At 44.5% G+C, this 19,380-nt stretch overlaps 1 protein-coding gene and 1 long non-coding RNA gene across 3 annotated transcripts in view; one reads left to right on the top strand and one right to left on the bottom strand.

Annotated features, from left to right (window-relative positions):
* LOC119807642 overlaps nt 1-17,253 on the top strand; it is a 37,141-nt gene extending 19,888 nt beyond the window's left edge. Inside the window, exons 2-4 of one of the 2 annotated variants that reach the window (XR_005284325.1) lie at nt 10,944-11,088; nt 15,335-15,712; nt 16,525-17,253. This is a non-coding gene — a long non-coding RNA (uncharacterized LOC119807642). Of the gene's footprint in view, nt 1-10,943; nt 11,089-15,334; nt 16,126-16,524 lie in introns of those variants that run through there. The other variant, XR_005284324.1, reaches the window with a different exon arrangement.
* The window catches only part of Tafa4 (TAFA chemokine like family member 4), a 153,805-nt gene that overhangs the window by 113,183 nt on the left and 21,242 nt on the right, over nt 1-19,380 (bottom strand). The window lies entirely within an intron of this gene.

Here is a 19,380-nt window from a genome sequence, read left to right as displayed (position 1 = left end):
GTGTAAAGCATGGAACACTCAGAAGAGGGCTAGGGGGCGGACTCCTAAGCCTTCATACTCTGTTAGCCAGAGTTAATGCTCACCCTGCTTTCTCTCCATGGGCCTCAATGGCCCCTCCCTAACTGGGGGAATGATATATAGGTGACTAGGAGGTATGTTTAGAAGAGGAAACTAAACCCTGGACACTTAGCCTCTGGAAAGCTCTCAAGATCTGCCTGCCTAAGATCCATCCAATTCCTCCACTGTTTAGGACACCTGAGGAATATCCTCCCAGCTGCACCTGATAGGATGCCCAGCTAAATCAAGTCCCCCTTGCCAAAGATCCAAAGCCACATTATCTAATAGCTGTTAGCAACGTGAACAGGAACTTCAGTTTTCTGCCTGAATGGCTGTGTTGTTATCCACTGACTTTAAATTCAGTCACCAGTAAAAGGAGGTTTTATTTATTGTGCTCACACAACCCCAACAGTAAGTGTACAGCACTGATGGATAGTACTGTTACCATCATTCTCAGCCTGGTCTTTGTCCACATATCCTTCCTGACATGTCCATTTGGGTTAGTTAATAGGCATTCCAATGCATTACATCCCAAAATCAAAGCCCGAGTTTCCACTTCCACTCTCAAAATACACATGCACATGTAGAGAGGAGCGAAAAGGGGAGGGGTGTTGTAGGAAGGCCACTTGTTGGTTCCCGGCTGGTCAGTAGTTCAGACCTGAAATAATCACACAGAAACAATATTATTTAAATCACTGCTTGGACCATTAGCTCTAGCTTCTTATTTGCTAACTCTTACATGTTAAATTAACCCATCTCCATTAATCTGTGCATCACCACAAGGTCATGGCCTACCAGCAAGTTTCAGCATGTCTGACTCCAGTGGCAGCTCTATGGCTTCTCCTTAACTACTCCTTCTTTCTCCCAGCATTCAGTTTAGTTTTCCCCGTTTACCTCTGTTCCCTGCACAGGCCCAAGACAGTTTCATTATTAACCAATGGTAGTCACAGCATACAGAGGGGAATCCCACATGCAGTCTCTCCACTGAGAACAATGCCTGATATACAGCCAGTATTTGACTATTTGTTGAATGGGTAGATTGATGAGGTACAAGTAAACCATAGAAATAAATGCATTTCTTCCCTTCTGGAAGGCTTATGGGAAGCATGATAAATAATAAATACTATGAAAATATAGATTCATTGGGGTGAGTGAGGAGTGAGTGCCTGAACCGGGCAGCTGCCCGGAGAGGGACCACCGACATTCCCCAACTCTCCCCCCCACCCGCACACTCCCTGCTCTTCCTGCAGGGGTTATTCTCCCCGGATACTGCCTCTCTCTTCCTGTCCCTTCCCAGCTTGCACCCAGAACCCCCTACCCCGCCTCATCCTCCCTCCCATCTTTGGGGCCACAAAATCCCACAGCTCAGCCTGTTTGGGCACCGGGGTCCTGGAATTGAGTGCACCCAGGCCGGTGGGAGGTCCCCTCCTTCATTAGCCTGCCTCCAGCAAGTCAGGCCCTTTGTCAGCGAGCTGCTTGGCCTGCAAGGAGACCTGACAGTCTGCCAGAGGATCCATCATTCATTGGGGTGAGTGAGTTGAATTCATTGGGGGGAATTGAACTTCTAAAAGAAGACCCAAAGGGGATTATTCAGAGGAAGAAATGGGCAGGCGCCAATGCAAGAATTCCTCCAACAATTTGAAAAACAACATGAAAGCACCAGAACCCAGCGAACTTATAACAGGAGGACTTGAACACACTAATCAAGAAGAAGTAGAAAAAACTGACTTTATGAAAGTAATAGAGTCCCTTAAACAGGAGGTGAAAAACTCCCTTAAGGAAATGGACGAGAAGAATAACAAAAAGTTTGATGATATCCTAGGAAACCAAGAAAAAACAATCAAACAGATAATGGAAACAGTGCAAGACTTGAAAACTGAAATGGAGGCAAGGATGAAAATATAAACCTCAGAACTGTGTAGTTACATTATCTCCACTTGAGATAGACTAGGCAAGTTATCTGCTCCACTAGAACAGAAAAACAATGTGATGTGAAGTCACTACAAAGCACAGATGCCATGTGACAGTCTCACCTGGGTACCAAGATAAGCAGCTTGTGACATAATTATGTCACTAGGGGCAAGAGCGCTTAGAAATGCTGAAGAAATCTACCTGACTGCTCAGGTTACCTGTTGCTGCAGCTGCTGCCTCTGAGCATCATCTGGGTCAAAGCCAGCTCCACCGTCCTGCAACGTCAGTACCTCAGGAAATTTCACTTCAGGCCTGCCATCCCAAACTCTATTCAGAATTAGTTGTGATGCTTTTAACACTTCCACTGAATTGACCTTTCACTTGGTATCAGAAGATGTCCATCCAAATCACAGCTCATTTTCTCTCATCGTGAGGTAGTTTTACCAAGAATTCTGAGGATTGCCTTTTATAATCTGCATCAGATGTTCTAAATAAGAAGCTACAGAGAAGAAAGAAGGGCACACACACACACACACACACACCACACACACACACAACTAACCCCTCATTTCCTGTGGCTAATAGAATGCAAATCGACTGATAATTGTGTTTAGGAATATTTCTCTATTACACCACAGGGGTCGTGTCATGGGTGCTTGCTATAGGCATTGTACCTATTCCACTGACCACCAGGATGGTTTGCCAAACCATGACTATTTTCAATTCTAAGAAGGCTCAAAGTAACTAGGAAGGAATCCTTTGAGTCAAACATTTGGATCCCTGCAAATGGGCTTCTCAAATATGTCAATAAACTGCTGAGTGTGGAGAAGCTTGTGTGTAGAGAAGTCTGGGTTCAAGACTTTGTATAACTGGATGTCTTGTTGATTGTATGCTTTGTTTCTCAAATCTTGTCATATAAAATCACTGGCATCAAAAATGAAATACCATGAAATGCCCATTGCACATAAGTAACCATGAAATAACCATTCATTTAATAAATATTTATTCATGCATGACACCTATGCTCAACCTTCCACCACCAAATTTTTTAAAATTTTACTAAGCACCTACTATGTTCCAGGCAGTGCAGAGAGAACTAAGCAAAATTCTCTGGAGGCTCTAGCCTATTGACCATTCCAAAGGAAGGCTATGTCCAAAGAAAGATCTATACTGTAACAAAATACCTGATGAAAGCAACTTAAGGAAGCAAACATTTATTCTAGCTCACAGTTCAAGGGGATACAATCCATCATGGTGGGGAAGAAATGGCAGCAAGCAAGGACAGCGGGGAAACATGAGAAGAAACTCTGCTGGTCAAAAGCACCCACAATAAGCAGAGAGAAATGAATGCTCACGTTCAGCTGACTTTCTGTTTCTTAAGTACTCCAGGACCCCTGGCCAAGCAATGGCTCCACACAGAGTTGATATTCCACCTTCATCAATCTAAATTAGAAAAATCCATCACAGAAATTCCCAGAGATATGTCTCCAGGGTAATTGTAGATTCTGTCAAGTTAACAGTCAACTCTGTTACCATGTGGCCTGCCTTGTGTGAAAAAGAAATACTCTGATTGGAGCTCCAAGGTCAACGTTCCTGACTCTGCCACCAAAGTGTGTGTCCCTTAGAAGTTCTTCAGCCATCTAGATCTTCAGTCTTGGGTATTACACAAGAACACAAACAAACAGAGAAATCAAGCAAGCCATCTGCCACATGGAAAGTGCTGAGTACCTGAAGAACAGTGATGGTCACATAACCTCCAGGAATCAGCAAATTATAACCAACAACAACAACAAAAAAAAAAATGTCTGGCTAAGTCTAGCTGGATGTCTGTTTTTATAAAGTTTTATTGGAACACCTATTTATCCATTCATGTATGTATTAGCTATGGCTGCTTTCTCGCCACTATGGTAGAGTTAAAGCATTACGTTAGAGGCTGAGTGGCCCACAAAGCCAAAAATTCTACTATCTGACCCTTTGAACAATAGGTAAATTCCTGGTCTAATCTCTTCTGTGCTAAAGGTGGTCTCAAAAAAAAGCACCTGTCGGATTGACCCAGCAGCCTGTTAGGAATGGGCACTCTGAGAACTACTCCTGAGTGGATATTTTAACAAGACCCTTGGGTGTGGTTTCAGAAACATGGGTGCTAGAGAAACACTAGACTGGAATGTGTCCCTGGTGACATCGCACACAGTGTCCCACACTGCACAGATGTGGTCAGCTTTCCCCTTACTTCCTTCCTCTCAGTCAGCAAGTGAATTCAGAGCAGTGATTTCTCCAGCTCAAGAGATATTGCAATATCAGGTGGAACTTCAAAAAACATGAACCCCTGCGGTTTCCCTGTGGCAACTCTGACCAAATGAGTATGAGCTAAGAAGTCAGAAAGTCTGCACTTTTCACACAAATACCTCAAAGAGGTTTAAACTCCAAGGGCGCTAAGATACCATCTTAGAAACAAAATTTTGCAAGGTACACTATATATTCTGTAGAGTTGAGACAAAAATCAATAAACACCATTCATGTCCACACTACTAATTATGTTCTTTGATTGTAAGATGAGGTCTCATGTATCTCAGGCTGGCCCTCACAACACAATCAAAAAGAATCTTGAACTTTTGAGCCTCCTGCTTCTACCACATAAGAGCTGGGATCATGGGCATGGACCACCAAATCCGGTTTTAGTTGGTGCTAGAGGTCAAACCCAAGGCTTCGTGCATGCCAGCTGAACACCCTACCAACTGTGCTGTATCCTCTGCCCAGTTATTTTCTTTTGAACACTTAAATTACCACCAAAAGATGAATCAGCAATGCTTAAAATGATTAATTTTGATTGAGAAACCCCTGGGAAATTAGTAACACAGACCTCTGAACATGTATTTCCAGAAATGATCAGCTCATGGGGACTCTAACCTAATGAAATGCTTAAATCCTTAACAATTCATAATATGATGGCATTATTGAGAGGTGGGGAAATTCAGGAGGAGGGACCATGTGGCGGGAAGTAGGTCACTGGGGATGTCTCTTTGGGGCTGTATCTTACCCTGGCTCCTTTGTGTTTTGTTCCACTTTCTGGCCACCATGCATGAGTTGTTCTGTCACACTTTCCCCTCTATAATAGACTGGTGACTCAGAACCTGTGAGGCTGGATAAGGAATTTCTCCCTTACTTAGACTGATTAATGTCAGACATTTTGGTCACAAACATAGTAACAAGTATAATGATCTTTTATAGAGTAACGGTCTCTTACTTTGTTTGTGGTGGATCCAGATTCCATTTGGGTTTTATTATTATAGGGGTGGATGTGCACGTATGTACACACCTATGTATGGATCCAAGATGTTAAGGTCAGGTGTCTTTCTCAGTCATTCACCATGCTCTCTGACACAGGGTCTATTACTGAACTGGAGGTCACTAATTCATGTAGGTTGGCTGGCTGGTCAGACCCAGGCATCCTCCCGCCTCTAAGTCCCTAGGGCTGCAATTACAGATGCCTGCTGCTGTAGCTACTGGCTTTTTTATGTGGGTGCTGAGGATGAAGGGCAGTGGTTATAGATGCCTGCCGCTATAACTGGCTTTTTCACATGGGTGCTGGGGATGAAACTCAGATCCCTTACTGAACCATCTCTCTGCCCCTTTGAATTGTTTTCTGATTTGCAGAAAGAAATTGTATATACTTATGGTATGTCACCTGATGTTTTCCCATAATTACACATTGTGGAATGACTAAGAAACTTAATGTCTATTACTACACACAATTACCATATTTCTGTGGTAGAGAAACAGATATTCGTCCTCTTAGGAAATTTTAGAGAGGCAATAAAGCTCTATTATCCAGAGCCACCACGTTGCTCTCTAGATCTCCCGCACTTCCTTCTCCTGCCTCGCTTTGTGAAGTGATGGCCTAGATGCCTCAGTGGGCATGGACTGTTTTAAGTGACAGGAGAGAAGGATGAGGCAGCCACCGAGCTCAAGTTCAAGGAGAGGCCTGAGTGGAGGCTAAACACGTATTCCCTCTGGAGATGGCAAGACTCTCAGGAACCCAGGAAGCCATCCTTAACATATAAAAGTAATTAGTGAGGAAATGGGAGCAAAGGCTCCAATTTTGTAATGGGGAAACAGGTACCTAAGCATTTACAACACGGCTCAAGGCAAATGCTTCCTCCCCATGTGCAGGCCCTGGAAAAGCCAGCAGCTCTGCAAGTTCATTAACACCCGAGTGGGCTTGGCAACTTTTTCACATAGAGAAGCATTCCCTTGCCTCTTGTATGACCCATGAGTCCGTGATGTGTAACCAGTAGTTCTGCTCTTCCACCTCCATTTATCCTGCAGCTGAGTTGGCTTTGAAATCCACCGATTCTCACTACAGAAGTCTGTTGCAAAGGTGGTTCGGGTCTTTGGAGAACCATCAGAGGGGGGACGTCTCAAGAGAGAGACTATGGAAGGTGAGAAGAAGCACCAAAGTTCAGACCGACCATCAGCTACGGTACAAGACATTGGGCTGGGGGTGTAGGGTGACAGATCCTCCTCAGAGCCACCATGGAGGTGGAGAACAGCCACAGAGAGATTTCCTATATAAGCGGAAAGCTGCATGGAGGAGCAGAATCACCTGAGGCGTTCTTCAAAAGCCTCTATGGATTTCGGGGAACTATTATAAGTCAAGCTCTTTCCACTTAAGGCTTCCCTTTGTTCCCGCTAACCAAGAGTCTCAAGGAAAGATGGGGATGGTGAGGAAGAAGGAAGCTCTTGAGGCTGAGATGCTAAGCTTCAAAAGCATGAGGATCAGAGTTTGATCTCTCCTATAAAAAGTCAGTCATAGTGAAACATGCTTGCAGTCTGAGCTATGCTGAAACGGGAAGCGAGGCAAGCCCATCACTGGAGCTGGCTGGCCAGCTAGCAGAGCCTTCTTGGGGAAGCTGTGGGCCAATGAAAGACCCTGTCTCAAATTTCGAGAACTAGAAAGGCAACTGAGGAACACCTAGGGTTGGCCTTGGACCTATGCACATATATGCTTTCACAACAAGAGGAGGAGGACAACTATGACGACCATGACAAGGAGGACACACCTCTTAAACGTATGCTGAATAAGTGAGAATTCCTCAGCTGCCTATTAAGGGTCGTGACACTCACTGGGTTTAGAATACATATTTACAAGTCTAAATCAGCAGTTAATACAAAATGCATGCTACATCTATGCCTTTACAAAGCAAATTATGACTCCCCCACACACACTGTATCCATAAAAATCTAGACACAGATGACAATCATATGTATGTGATTTAGGGACAGAAAGGAGAAAATCAAGTCCGGGGAATTATTCGTGTAGAAAAGTTGCAGTAAGTGGCAAAGTGGGTTTTGGTTTACTCCCAGGGGATGTGCCGGTATATAGCCAATGAGGACCCTTTGTGATATACCCTTGGGGGTCACCTGCCAAGTGCCACACTGGGCCTGTTATCATGACTAAACAGACCAACAACCTCAACTTTTGCAGCCTGGAACTTGCTGTGCCTCATGCATTCCGCCTCTGCTCCCAACCTAATAGAATAGTAATCTACATTAAGATCCAAGCACCGCATGTTCTCCATCTCTCAAGCACAGACGATGATCCTAAAGGAGGCACACATTAAGCCCCGGGACTTTTATGTGTCCTATCTGTTTCTCTGTGTGTGTGTGTGTGTTGTCTTTGCTCTCTCTCTGATTCTGCTTCTATCTCTGACTCTGTCTGTCTTTCTCCCCCTCCCCGTGTGTGTGTGCGTGTGCGTGTGCGTGTGCGTGTGTGTGAGTGTGTGTGTGTGTGTGTGTGTGTGTAGGACATCCCCATTGGCCCACAGGACTTAAGAATGAGCATGAGGACGCTGCAGTTTCACTGCTGTCTGTCATTGTTCTTGCCCTCTTCTTCCCTGACAACACAAGGCCACCTGCCCCAGAGCTAAATTACAAACACCTAACCATCACCTTCCACAATGCACACCATGTCGCCTCCAGGTGATTTACTAGGGGAGTCTGAAAACAACTGGGCACCTCAAAGGCCACCAGCTCCAAAAATGGGAACTCTGAGCACACCACAGAGGGAAGTCTCCTGCTCACAAATGCCTGGTTCATTCCCCAGGTGTCCTATATGTTTTGGAAACACTCACCACCTGTGTGAGCAGTGCCTGCTTTCAAATTGGCCTCCAAAGGTTAAGTGAAATCCATGCAGAAGCCATTTACCCAACTCTCTTCCTACTTCCTGTGAAGAAGGAATAGCCCCAAGGACATAAACTCTGAGGCTGCCAACCGCAGTCAGCCTGCAGCACTTGCTGAATCTCACTACACACAATATGCACTTCACGCTCGTGACATTACGCTGTGAGAGCTTGCTCTTCCTACCTCCGTGGCACAGTCGAGATGTCTCCTCAGCTAGCAAGCAGCAGAGCCAAGATTTCCAGACACGGATTTTGACTCCATTGCCTGTGCCGTTAGCTGCCACACTGCCGCTGGTTGCATCTGTCAATATCCATCATTTCCATATGGAAGCAGAATGTGCACAGAACTAACTGCTCTTGCCTGCTCTGCAGGCATGATCTACACACTGGTCTAACGCTAACCGTGGGTTAGGGGGAAACACCAGGCAGTGCCTTCTCTCTGCTCCCAGACAAGACCATATCAGTCAATACAAGACAATGGTCTCACTCCTACTCTTTCAGACCTTTAGAAGCAAGTGGCTGGAGTCCTCTGTGGCCCACATGCCTGTCTTAGCAGGAAGCAGGTATCTTGAATCAGTAACACAGACACATGCAGGGGTCTTTTTGCTCTGGACCTTAGCAGGTCAACACGCCTTCCTATCAATGATACAGCACATGGGTTAGAAGTCAAAATAGACAGGCATATTTAATATTTACTTGACCTCCTCTTCTTCTTCTTCCTACACACACACACACACACAGAGAGAGAGAGAGAGAGAGAGAGAGAGAGAGAGAGAGAGAGAGATGAGGAGAGAGAGAGAGAGAACAGGCCACATTCCCTGTGCCCTCTAACATTTCCTAAATCTAGCATCAGTGACTGGGACAATAACTGTGTCTGCCATCCCCAAAGGAAGTGAAGGTCACATTGTGCACACCCTGGCACAGAGCAGGTCCCCCAGTCCCTCTACCTTGTCCCTGAGGCATGACGATTGGGATAGGAACCTTCATACCTCATTGAAGCATGGATGGAGGCAGACTGCCCCTTTCCACCTCATTAACTCGCCCAACAAAAATCAACATGATTCAGGGAAAGGTTCACCAAGGAGAATATCAATTTAAAAAATACCCCAGGAAGAAAATAAAAACAACTTTCTCCCTTAAATAAGCAGGCTTCCCAGACCTAGCATAAACTCTCCTTCCATGAAATAGGATCGTGGGTTATTCCTGCTGGTAAGTGTAGCTTATGTATAGTTTCTGCTGCATGTCTTTCTTCAGACTTTATGGGAAGGGAGTTTTTGCTTAAAACCCACATTCCCTTCTCAGATCTCACAAATTCTTTTTGATCCATACATTGATCTAAAGGATGTTAATTCCCTGTGGCAGACTAAAGATGGCCATACAAGCCTTGACACTTCTCTGGTGGCACAGGGGGTCTAATGTCCCCTCCCTTTGGATCTGGACTGGCTCTGTGGCCGCTTTAAATAATTTAATATGGCCATGTGACACTGTGCTGGTTCCCAGGCCTCGATAGTCTGACACCTCCTATGCATCGACTCACGAACCGCCACGTCTTCTTTTCTTTCTTACTAGAACTGACCTTTTTAAAAGTAATTAATTCAGAGAGAAGCAGAAGTGAACCTGCCTGGTTGCAGAGCCAACGGACCTTTTCCTAGGCACTTCCACAGCACCCAAACTGATCCACATCTTTCCTTTCAAGGGTACCTGGGGCTGTTCCCTTCACAGCTGGAATAAGGACTATAACTTACCAAGCCCCCAGGAGCCTGGTTTAAGGTTTGGAATTGGCCTGAGAACTTTGGATTGGCATTAAAATCAGTATACACCCATGATCAATTTTTCAGGTTTCCTAGCCTTGCCTCCTCAGTCATTTAAGTTTATTCACGTAGCTTACGAGCATTATTTTGCATTCTGACCTTCACATTAAAGGGGGAACAGAGCTAAGGGGACAGACTCAGTGAAGTACTTGCCTTTACAAGGTGAAGACTTGAGTTCAATCCCCAGAGCGCACTTTGAACGAGCCAGGCAGGAGTGGTTGTATTCCATTCTTAACCCAAGCACCAGGGGAGGCAGAGGACAGGGTAGATCACTGGAACTCTGCTGGCCAACTTAGCCTAGTCAGTGAGTACCAAGCCAGTGAATGAAGGCCCTGGGATGATGGGGGTGGTGGTGGGGTCGGGCTTCGGATAATTTCTGAGGAGCGAGAGTAAGGTTGTCCTGTGAACACACACGTACACACACACACACACACACACACACACACACACACACACATAGATATATGTGTATGTGCCTACATGTGAGTAGCTGCATACACACAAACAGCAACACACACACACACATACAGAGAGAGAGAGAGAGAGAGAGAGAGAGAGAGAGAGAGAGAGAGAGAGAGAAACAAACCAGTGATCCTGAGACTTTAGGTTCATGTGAACACTAGGAAGAGGGAAAAGAGAATAAAAGAAAAAAACAAAAAACACCTGCCTTCAGCTCATATTCAAGATGAGCCTAGTTAAGCCTTTTGGATCTAAGACTCCCCTTGCTTCCCAGTAGTATTCTGAAATAATTCCTCCTTAATGAACTCTGCTCCCTTCTCAGGAAAACCAAGGGTTCTTCAAGGAAAATGCAAAGGTTCAATTGTGATTCATGTGAGACCTTTGCGAGAACATGGTAATAATAGACACAGCAAGGCAATTTCCGAGTGAGTAATACTCTAATTTACAATGTCAAATAGATATGAAGCTGGAGTGTCACAATGTTTTTATCTCCATTAGTTTTAATTATTATTATTATCTACTACAGAATTAAGCAAAAAGAAGAAGAAGAAAGCTCTCAGCCTGTTAGCATCCTAAAAATAAATCTTCAGAAGTCAACAGACAGGAGCCTCTGCTGTTTTGACTCCAAGAAGGTGCAGCCGTGATGCCACTCCTCCTCCCTTCACCTACAGGTCTGTCTAAAGAGGTGCTTGAAACACGTGACTTATCATGTTTTGTTCAATCCACGGATACCCCCCTTTTCCCTCCTCCCTGCCTACTGGAAGAAACTATTCTAAAACCATAGATAAATTCCAACTCTCCTTTTACATGGGACTTTGAGGATGGGAGGACCTCACCACCCCCTCCCCTGAGGTCATTCAGACTTCTAATTCTTATCCTACTTCAATTAATGGAACATGATGAGCACCCCTCCATTCTTTTTTGCTATTTTTCTCAATACAGACACGTGTGCACAGGCTTGTGTTTGCAGGCATACATGCATACAGAGCCCAGGGATCAGCACTGGGCATCGTCCCTAATCACTTGCCATATTATTTTTTCAGACAAATTCTCTCATTAAACCTGAGGCTTGCTTCCTCTGCTGCGCTGGCTAGCCAGCCCCAGGAATCCTCTCTTCCTGCCTCCCAGTACTGGGATTGTAGGTGCATGTCTTCTCATCTAGTTTTCTCTTGTTTTTTTTGTTGGTTTGTGTGTTTGGGTGGGTGGGTGCTGGGTGGGTCCTCATTCTTCTGTAGCGAATACATAACAAAACTCAGCACCTTCCCCAGCCCGACTCTGTGGTCTCTTATGAATATTCACGTCATTGGAAAAGTGTTTACTGACTTCCCAACTGGAGGCCAAAGAAGAGCTGATAAAGTGGTTAAGGACACAGCCAGGCAGTGATGGCTCACACTTTTAATCCCAGCACTCAAGAGGCAGAGGCAGGTGGATTTCTGTGAGTTTGAGGTCATCCCGGTTTACAGAACAAGTTCCAGAACAGCCAGGACTACAAATAGAAGCCCCATTTCAAAAAAAGAAAATTAAAAAGTGTAAAGGATACAGTTGAGACATTCTGTTCTTCAACTCCCTGTTTACAATCATTGAGCTAGCCACCCAATCACATGTCTCCACTTTCTTGCTTCTCAACAGAGGATATTACAGCACCTGTACCTCAACAACTCCCTAAATAATAAATTAATACTGGAAGGCACTTGGAAGTAAGGCCCTGGTGTGTAATATGTATCAGTTGATATCAGGTTTGCCTGTCATTATCAGTGCACATTGAAGTCCTGCCTGGTACACAAAACAAATAGGCACTGATCCCGTTCTACTATGTAGATCCCATTCACTGGTTAAACAAATATTCTCTAAATATGTTCTGTGAGTGAGCATCATTATCCACTCAAGGGCTGTGTAACTGTTGAGAATGCTCAGTATGAAATGATAAACAATATAAAAATATAACCGAAAAGCAGATAATTTTGAGGGTAGAATAGGGTATAAGAGCAGGTGGGAAGGGCCCAAAGCAGTCTGTGGGAGAGAGAGGAATGCAGCAGGAGAGAGGTGGAAAAAGAGACGCACAGCAGCTACAGGAAAGTTCCACAAAGAAAGAGTTTCCCAGAGAGCGGGGACAAAGACCGGGGTGGGAATGTTCCTTGAGAATCAGCAAGGATGCTAGTGTGGCCAAACATAGCGAGAAGGGAGTATGTTAAGAGATGATCGGCCCCGTACCAGGGAGGATACAGCCATGGAGTCCCTGGAGATGGCTGGTGACTTTATTATATGGCCCATGGGAAGCCCCAGAAGGAGGTGAAGCAGGGTGTGTGCCATGACCTGTGACCTGAGAAGGCACTACATGGAAGGACGTTGTTCATGGGTGCAAACCCGTGCCACCTAGTTGCTCTGTGAACTTTGAGTCCTTGTGTGCAACTGCTGGTTTCTAGGACTCTTAGAGTCTCACAGGTACATGAGGGATGGTGAGCAAACACATCACAAAAGCCTCACCAAACCAGACAAATGACCTCGGGCTCTGTGGCGATTCCCTCCTTTAAAGCAGTCAAGTATCTATTGCCTAATAACGACTCTGCTTTTGTTGCAATGCTACGGTTTTGTTGGTTTCTCTTTCTAATTCTCAAAAAAAAAAAAGTTGGCCAACAAGTCCATTTTTGCCAACATCCGTTTCCAACAGCCTGAAGCCTCTGGGATACAGTCTTGAAACAGGAGCAAAACAACTCGGCTGAGCACTCCAAGGATGAGTCATGGCCTTTCCCAACGTGAAGCCGCCACATTCTCCTTGTAACTGTCTGGCTGCATATCCATTCACTCTTAGTTTAAGATACAGTTTCTAAGACCCTTGGGTCCCAAATGGACAGTTGCAGTTCAAATCATTACAGGGCACAGCTGAGTGCTTGGCAAACAGAACTCTGACAATGACAGATAACAAAGGGTTGAGTGAAAGCCACACCAGGAACAGAAGGATCTAAGTCACAACAGGAATAAGTCGCTACAACGCTCAAAGGCAGCCACGCCAGACAATTCAATTAGGTTCTCCATCTTCCTGCTTTATTAACCAAAAGAAACAGTGAATAACAGGGATTGTTTTTCGCATTGACAAAACAGTGCAAAATCGGCCAAAGTTTTGGTGTTATAACTAGGAACATGTTATCTATATATGCTCAGAAGGGGGAAAGACATGGATTTCCCAATGAAGCGCCATCAACTGCTCACATAGAACATGCCCTCTGTTCTGAAACCAACTTTTCACTTTCATTACATAAGCATTGCAATATTGTGCATTTGGAATATCTGATGTCAGAGTAAAAGTACATTACCTAAATGCCTATTGTGCCAAGAAAAGATCGGTTAATTGTTGCAGGACCCACAAAGCCATAGGAAAACAAACAGGAACTGAGCTGAGTAAATCCACCAAACACATAACTGACAGGAGGCATAATTACCAGGTCAAACTGATGGAAAGAGAAACTGCTAACCAATATCTAGAGTGCTGATGGCTGATATTAATTGTCAGTATGGCTGAACTGAGACATAGCCCACCAAGGAGTAAGAGGAAAGGGCATATCCGGGTGCATCTGTGAGAGGTCTCCAGAGACGATCGGATCCTGAGGGCTCTGAACTAACAAATGGATTAGTCCCTAATGGATTAATAATACGATGGCATTGTTGGGAGGTGGGAAAAGGGTAGAGTTAGAACCTGGTAGGAGAAAGTATAAAACAGGGTGCATCTTGACTAACCCCTTCCTACATTGCCCTCTCCTCTTCTTGTCCACCAAGCCTACCACACACTCCTGTCACCATTATTGCTCTGCCTAGCATGGCATGAACCCTCTAGAACAGTGATACAAAAGAAGGTCTTTCTTTCTATGTTGTTTCTGTCAAAAATATGTTACCACAGTGACACAAAGTAATTAACATAAAAAATATGCTTCATTCCTGTTGAAAAACATTGAAACCCCTTATGTACTGATAAATGTATGGAAATTTATTTGGTTGGTTGATGGTTGGTTGGTTGGTTGGGTTGGTTGGTTGGTTGGTTTTTCAAGACAGGATTTCTCCGTGTAACAGCCCTAGCTGTCCTGGAACTAGCTCTTGTAGACCAGGGCTGGCCTCAAACTCACAGAGATCCACTTGCCTCTGCCTTCTCCCAAGTACTCGGGATTAAAGGCGTGTTCCACCACAACCTTTACATATGGTGGAAACATATGTATGGTAATTTAATGAGAAATACTGAGTTGATAGCCACACACTGGAAAATGCCTACTCAAAATCCCTTCTCCCCATCTGTCTTACTGTCAGACATAAGACTTTTGTCACCCCATTTAAAACCAAACAATATAAATTGTTGTTAGTGAACACATCTTCCAGAACCACTGTGTTTTCTTGACACAAAGGGCCAGGCTCACCTAATATACCCTCCTTTCTCTCTGCCTGTGTCCAACTTTCTGGCCTAGAAAGCAGATAAATATCTAGAGCTAGAACAGCCATCCTGCCACCAGGAGAACACAGGTCTTCAACAAAGATGGTAAGGTAGAAAGAAACCAAGATGTAGATCCTTGGACAGTTGTGCCTCTTCTTGAATATGCTCCTCCAAACTTCTTGTTCTGAGAGAAAAATAGGCTACCCTGTTAAGCAACTTAATAGATATCAGAAAATGAAGAAATCCTAACTAATTAATGTACCAGACTAGGAGCTCTGGGGATGCCTGGGAGAAAGTCATGTGGAGTGTAGATTTAAGATTTATCTGTCCTTAAAATATATTTTAACTACGAATGTTTTATAATAATTTGTCATATTTTAATTCATAAAAGGGGGCTAGTGTCTAACATAGCATTGGATTAGCTACTTTTCTTATCACTTTGACAAAATACCTCCCAGAAGTAACATAAAGGCTGACGGATTCGTTTCGCCTCATGGTTTCAGAGAACTTCAGTCCATCACGGTGGTGAAGGCATGCTGGTAAGACACAACTGAATGAGAGAAAGCGCTGCCGTGGGCCTTCACGATGACATCCTCCAAACGTCAAGCTGTTCCTAAACACCATGTGTACCTAACTGTTTCCTCTTAGGAAAAAACAAAATTCCTGGTGTCTTCCAGAACCTTCTCTTGGCCTCTATGTGGACTACAGCCTCAAGCTGTATTTTCAACCCATTAGGCAGCATCTTCAAACAGTGGTACTGAGGGAAGACACGCTGGCCTGGAAGACACATTTTGTAGGTGCCATTTTTCACTGCTAGGCAGCAGTCATTACAGAGGAGGCCACTAGACCCAGCTCATAATTTCCACAATCTTATGGGCCACGTAAGAACAATAATTACTCCTCAATCATGGATGGGGGGGGGATTCAGGAAGGAAACACAACACAGAAATAAGCTCATTGCTGGGGAAGCATTTTGGTACACAAAGCAGAAGTTTAGGAGTGCTGGGAGGAGGCAGTTGACTCCCATGGGAGCCAACTGGGACGTGTTGCTGAGTAAGCCTGGGTGTACCACAAGATCAGTCATCTGAATCTCAGGACAAATAGAAGGTAACAATAGTCATTCAGGGTTGGGCAAGAAGTCAAATGAGACCTCATAGATGGTGGAGGATCTCCTCTGATGGAGGAGAGTTATCTGTCTATGTTACTTTCATTGGTTAATTAATAAAGAAAACTGCCTTGGCCCTTTAAGAGACAGAAAATTAGGTAGGCGGAGTAGACAGAACAGAATTGTGGGAAAAAGGAAGCAGGAGTGGGGACAGACGCTTTAGGCAGTCGCCATATGCAGTCGCCATGATTCTCCTCTCCGAGATGGACGCAGGTTAAGATCTCTCCTGGTAAGGCACCCCTCGTGGTGCTATATAAATTACTAAATATGGGTTAAAGCAAGATACGAGAATCAACCAATAAGAAGCTATAGATAACAGGCCAGGGGCCAGGCAGTGTTTAAAAGAATACAGTTTCTGTGTAATTATTTTGGGTAAAGCTAGCCGGGTGGCGGGATGCAGCCCCACCGCTCCATTCTACACTCCTCCATGCCTGTTAGAGTGTTCTGGTAACCAACTTATTAAACACATCAGCATGTTAGCAGCAGAATCAGTTTGCAGAGCAATAACAGGATTCTCTTCCATAACAGCATCCCAAGATCTCTGCCCATCTGTGGAAGAAGATGCAAAGCTATCTGGGTGGCACTAACACCAAACAGCACTACAGGCCTAGAGGACCACAGCCCTTCTGCGAAGGATGGATACACTGAGCACAGTAAGCACACAGGCAGCTTTGCAGACATGGAAAAACAATGCCTAAGATGTGGAGCTAATTTGAAAAGAGAAACAGGAAATGAGGTTAGACGCCAGCTAATGAGGACCCATGGCTGGCAACCTTGAGTCACTCTGATAATGCTCTTAATTGCCATCGGAATCATTTCGAATCACTGGAATTAAAAATGGCTTTACAAACCATAGCTGTTTTGCTAACTTATCATCACAGAAATGTATATGAACTGAAGACATCATGGAAAGCAAGTAGTCATTCTGTAGTTAGTGTTAGTGTTCGCTGACTGCACAGCTCCGGAGATGAAGAGCCCTCAGGAATTCAATTCTGCGCGTCAGCACTAAACAGCTTCTCAAGCTAACATCCTTTAAAGGAAGAAAATAGGGGGTGAGGGAGTGTCTCCTCAGCTAAAGAAGAGCAATACATTATGCCCTGACTCTAGTTAGGGGAGGATGAAAGACTAAAGACCGATCCATCTCCATCTCGTCACCCCTTCATTTCATTCTGATTCCTGATTCTCCATCTGCTTATCAAACACTGAACAGCACTTCCAGTGAGGCGCTGTCCCCAGTTAGACAGAGCCCGTTTTTCTTCACTCCTCTGTGTGCTCTGTTTCATATTAAAGAAATGAGGGGTGCTCAGGTGAGCAGGGTGTTCACGGAAACACTTGGCACACTTGATGCGCACACTGGCCCTGCACATCAAGGGTATCAAGAGTATCCAGGCAGAATGATGTCTATTGGTTTTCAAATTTTCCCTTTTGTTATGATTAATGTTAAAATAAGGATTAATCACACTATCAAGCCAATGCATGTGCTACTTTAATGGCTGTCTGTATGAGGCAAAAATAATGTTATTTCTTACCTTCCTCAGCTGAGGGAGAACAAAGGAAGAGAAAGCATTCCTTTTCTGTGCTTGCTGCTCTTCCTAATGCCCTGACAATACATCTTACAAAAGCAGCAGTCCATCATGGCTACACAAGCAAGAGGTAGCTGTCATATTGTACCCATGGTCAGGAAGGGGAGTGAGATGGTTGCTGACCCTCAGCTGCCTTTATTATTTTTGTTTTGTTTATTCATTCTTCAAACTTTTTTGTCTTTTGAGACAGCTCTGGCTGTCCTGGAACTCACTCTGTAGACCAAGCCCAAGCTGGCCTCGAACTCACTTTGTAGACTAGGCTGGCCTTGAACTCACAGAGATCATCCGCATGCCTCTGCTTCTGGAGTGCTGGAAAGAAAGGCATGTGCTACCAACCACCTAGCTTACCTTCTTCAATTCTGACTCGTGGAGTGACCCTGCCCACATTCAGGATGGGTCTTCTCTCCTCGGTTAACCCTCTCTGGAAACAGCCTCACAGATATATCAAGAGATATATCTCCTAGATGATCCTAAATCCTCTTGCATTGCCATTCAGAACTGACTGCCCATCATATTTACCAACAAAAGTTTTGTTTCCAAGCAATGGAAATTCATGTGTGACCTAAGGAAAGGGTTGTCATCTACTCTGCGTGGTATATGTTCATGTGTGTCAGTCCCTAGCAGACATTACCATTTAGATTCCTAGGAATCCCTATAATAAGCAAACCAAGGGAGTTCCAGTTTTGGGAACCAGCATTTGGAGAGGTGAAGTCAGGTTTGTCACCACACAGCCAGCCCGGGTATAACCAGCACTCGAATGCCAAGCTTCATCCCAGAGCCCGGATTTGTAACCGCCGTGATAGAAGATAATAAAGACACCTGAACCTCAGAATGAAATCCTCTAGTTATTTTTACCTTCTCTCAAAGCCCTCCGCTGTTAGGTCAAGGAGGTCAACAAAATGAGGGAAACCAGCCCGGCAGTGATACAGAGAATGAAAATGGACCCTTGTGAGGAGGGCAGCCGGCACTCAGCTGCGGCCGAAGTGTAAAAAAGAGCCTAGAGTTGCCCCAAATCTAGATTTTTTTTTGTGAAAATGTATGATTTTTCAAGCAATGCAACCAATTTTTTTTTTTAAAAAAAAAAAAGCTCCTAACAAAGTCTATTATATGCACGTGTGGAAATGTCATATTGAAGCCCATTATTTTAAACAACGTTCTCTAATAAAAATGTATTTTAAAAATCATGAACCTGGGGTCTGGGGAAGTGGCTCAGTAGGTATTAGTACTGCCGCACAAGCATGAAGACCTGAGTTCAAAGCCCCAGCAGCCACATCAGAAGCCAGGCATGGCCACACATGAGCCTGTAAGGCCAGTGCTGTGTGAGGGGAAACGGCAGAGTCTGATTCTCTGGGGCTTGCTGCCTGACAGCCCAGTTCCAGGTTCAGTGAGAGACTCATTCTCCAGGGAATAAAATAGAAGAGAGACCTCTTGCCTCTGCACACCTACACATGTGTATACACCATACACACACACACACACACACACACACACACCACGAACATAATCCAAATCTGACAAAACACACATATAGGCCTAAATTACCCATGAGCTCTCATTCTGAGACCTCTACTTCAAGTTATGCTTTAAGTTTTTCAGGAAATGCAATCCCCGTAATAAACGGTAATGCCACATCACATCTCCCTGCAAATGCTATCTCAAGCGCCTATGGAAACCTTAATTCCAAGACCCTCCCCACTCCCTAGAGACTCTTCACCTACTCCTGAATCGATCTATGCCTTGGGCTGCGAAGCATTTTTTTTTTTTTTTTTTTTTTTTGGTCATGTAGAGAATGACCTTGCTG

This window comes from Arvicola amphibius, chromosome 2, assembly GCF_903992535.2.
Source record: "Arvicola amphibius chromosome 2, mArvAmp1.2, whole genome shotgun sequence".
Classification (NCBI taxonomy): Eukaryota; Metazoa; Chordata; class Mammalia; order Rodentia; family Cricetidae; genus Arvicola; species Arvicola amphibius.
The sequence above is the reverse complement of the archived record's forward strand: the minus strand, read 5'-3'. Positions and strand labels throughout refer to the sequence as shown.